Source organism: Teleopsis dalmanni, chromosome 2, assembly GCF_002237135.1.
Source record: "Teleopsis dalmanni isolate 2A chromosome 2, ASM223713v2, whole genome shotgun sequence".
NCBI classification, from domain to species: Eukaryota; Metazoa; Arthropoda; class Insecta; order Diptera; family Diopsidae; genus Teleopsis; species Teleopsis dalmanni.
Window position 1 is genome coordinate 202,230,313 of NC_051847.1, and position 3,817 is coordinate 202,234,129.

The window sequence follows — 3,817 nt, forward strand, 5'->3', positions numbered from 1 at the left end:
AGTGGTTTACTCCTACAGGTGAAGCAAATACACGCAATAGGAACGAAAATAAGCGACTTACTAGGAGTGTAGCGAGAGCTTTGGGAAGAGACGCAGCGTCGTATCTTCTGACTCAAATAGATACAGGCGTGATTAGGCCGACGGATAGTGTGCCAGAACGCGATATCAATTTGTGTGCAGGAATTTTGTTCCAAAGAAAGGAGACGCAAGCAGTTAACCGCAACGCGATTGCCTCAATTATCAGGTCCCCTGAGTTCATATCAGAGTTGAATAAACTCTCACTAATGGCGGATCAAGAAGACGTAGAAAAGGAAGGCGCAGTAGGCGGTGCGTTACCTGTCATAGCAGTAGGAGAGGCGTGTGTGAATGATGGTGTGAATGATGGATTGAATGAAGAGAATGTTAAAAATGTTGGAAAAATGGAACGAGAAAGTCAAAGGGAACTCGTTGATATGATGCACATGTTGATGCAACAAACCCAAGTTCTGCGAGTGGGATGCATGATATCAGAAGTGAATTAGGTTCATTGAAAGGGCGGGTTAATTCCGTAGAAAGAAATAGAGTGAATAAGACGGTAGTAGGAAGCGATGAGTTAAACGCGAACTCTGAATTTTTAGCGAATAATACTAGGCTAAGGGATCATAGAAGGGACTCAATATTGTTTGAAGAAGACGAAAGGGTGACCCGAAAAAATTGCGACCTAGATAAATGGCGGATCAAATTTGATGGGACCACTAAAGAAATGTCTGTAGAAAGCTTCATTTTCCGTATCGAAAAAATGAGAGAGCAATATGAACTTTCTTATCACCAGCTCTTCACTGATTTTCACTGTTTGGTATCGGGTTGCGCTGCTAGGTGGTATTGGCAAGTGATGGAGGACCATGCGGAGGATAAGAATTTCAACTATTATCAGCTGAAAAAAGAACTGTTAAGTCATTTTAGATCTTGCGATAGCGATTACGAAATAATCAGGCAAATGATGGAACGTAGGCAACAAGTGGGAGAAACGTTCGAGCAATTTTACGCAGATATTCATAATTTGTCGTTTAGGCTTAAGAAAAAGATACCCGAAAGGGAGTTAGTCCAAATTATAAAAAGCAACTTAAGAGGAAATTTGGCTAGTCTTGTGTTTTCGGCATCTTTTGCTTCGATAGCGGACCTCATTAGTGAGTGTAAAAGAGGGGAACGTCTGTTACAAGAAAATAGGAGTAAAGGACGTCCTGTATCAGAAATTCACTATAAGGGTACCATTGAGCCAGGAATCAGGGAAGACGGAATAGCGAGAGTGGAGGCTGTGGTAGACAGTAAAATTAAACAACACAGCTACAACTATGGAGGTAATAGGAATCCCTCACCTAATTCATTAGGAGCCTCTCTCAATTCAACGCGTGGTATGGTGGAAAATGCTCAAGTAAATAAACCCTTATGTTACTCTCCGTTCCACATGAATTTGTGCTATACTTGTGGTATGCCAGGAAATCATTATAAGAATAAGGATGATGTAAAGGAGATATGTAAATCGTCGTTTCACTCTATGAGATGTTTCATATGTGATAGTGATGTTTCATATTGTGTGTTTCAAGAGGGAAACCAAGTAATGACAGCGTCAACCCGGGGAGGCTGTCAAATGAAGATGAATCCGGGAAACAAATAACTATTTTAAGAAGAAAAATGGAAGTTCAAACGCCAGTAATACCTGTTATCAATGAACGTAAAAGTCTACACCAGCGTATATTAGAGTATGAACAAAAAAGAGCCAAAATATTTAATGAAGAGGTGCCGAGTAGAAAGTTCAAGAAAATAAAAAAAATTAGGGAAAAAACGGCTTTGTTCAAACGGTACAGTAGAAAGTTAGTGTCTGCTATAGTAACTTTAGATGATGATAATAGATTCTTTGCAAAAACTACTATAGATGGGGAAGAAGTATTAGCTTTATTGGACTCGGGGGCTAGTGCAAACTGCATTGGAAAAGATGCTGCCAAATTCCTTGAAAAACGGTCAGACCAAATGGTTCCCTTGAAGAATCAACAGGTTAAAACCGCAAATGGAGGAAAGACTGCAGTCATAGGAATAATCACTTTGCCCGTAAAGTGGGATGGTATGTTAAAAAATATGGAATTTTTGGTAGTACCTGCATTGCAGCAACATTTTTATTTTGGTACCGACTTTTGGAGAGTGTTCGGGTTAGCAGTGGTAAACAGACAGAATTCAACAGTAGGGGGTAATGAAAATAACTGGACAGATGTTTCGGAGTTGATTGCAACCCCAAAGGACCTTCAGTTCGATAAGGACCAACATGTTTTAACAAGTAGCCAAAATAGAAGACTGGACATAGTTAAACAAAATTTTCCATCATTTAAAACTTTAGGATTAGGCAAAACAATGTATGAAGAACATGTAATAGAAGTAAGAGACGAGCACATACCAGTTAAACAGAGGCACTATCCAATATCGCCGGCCATACAAAAACTAATGTATGCCGAATTAGACAGGATGTTAGATCTAGGAGTAATTGAAGAAAGTAACAGTAGCTGGAATTCCCCAGTAACACTGGTGATAAAAGGGGAGAAGCATAGGCTCTGTTTGGATGCTAGGAAGGTAAATGAGCGTACTATAAAAGATGCGTATCCCTTACCCCATATAGAAGGAATTCTTAGTAGGCTGCAGGATACAAGATATATATCAGCCATTGACCTAAAAGATGCCTTTTGGCAAATACCGTTGGAGAACAAGTCAAGGGAAAAAACTGCATTCACGGTGCCGGGGCGTCCTCTCTATCAATTCACCGTCATGCCCTTTGGGTTATGCAATGCAGCCCAAAGGATGTGTCGCTTAATGGATAAGGTGATACCAGCGAGGCTCCGTGAAAGTGTTTTTGTATATCTTGACGATCTGTTAGTATGCTCGGTAGATTTTGAATCACATCTCAAACTTCTCGAGGAGGTAGCTACCTGTTTAGCTAAAAATAACCTCACAATAAACGTAGAAAAGAGCAAATTTTGTTACAAAGAAGTCAAGTACCTAGGGTTCATAGTAGGCGACGGGTGTTTGCGAACCGATAAAGGTAAAATCACCGCTATGGAAGAATTCCCTGAACCAAAGACCCCAAGGCAATTGCGTCGATTTCTAGGTATGACAGGGTGGTATCGGAGGTCCATAAAAGATTATGCCACAATAGCTGCACCCCTACATGAGTGTCTTACAAAGCCGAATATAAAAAAATTCATACTGTCAGATGAAGCCAGACAGGCGTTTCAGGCGCTCAAAACTAAGTTGTCAACAGCACCAGTGCTCACTAATCCGGACTTCACAAAAAGATTTTACGTACAATGTGATGCGTCAAAGGAAGGAGTGGGTGGAGTGCTATTTCAGAAAGATGATTTTGGTGATGAACGACCCATTGCATACATGTCTGCGAAGCTCAACCGAGCTCAGCGAAATTACAGTGTTACGGAATTAGAATGCTACGCGGCCGTATTAAGTATAAAGAAATTTCGGGCCTATATAGAGGGCTTACCGTTTACTGTAATAACTGATCATGCAAGCTTAAAATGGCTAATGCAACTCAAAGATCTAACAGGAAGACTAGCTAGATGGAGCCTCAAACTTCAGGCCTTTGACTTCAGTATTGAGCATCGTAAGGGGGCACAGAATATTGTACCTGATACGTTATCACGAGCGCATTTGGAAGAAGTAATAGTGGAGAGGGTAGAGTTGGGGGTAGATTTAAGTTCGCAATTTTTCAAGTCAGATGAGTATTTACAACTCATAAAAAAAATAGTTGCGGACCAAGAAAAACTGCCAGACCTAACGGTCT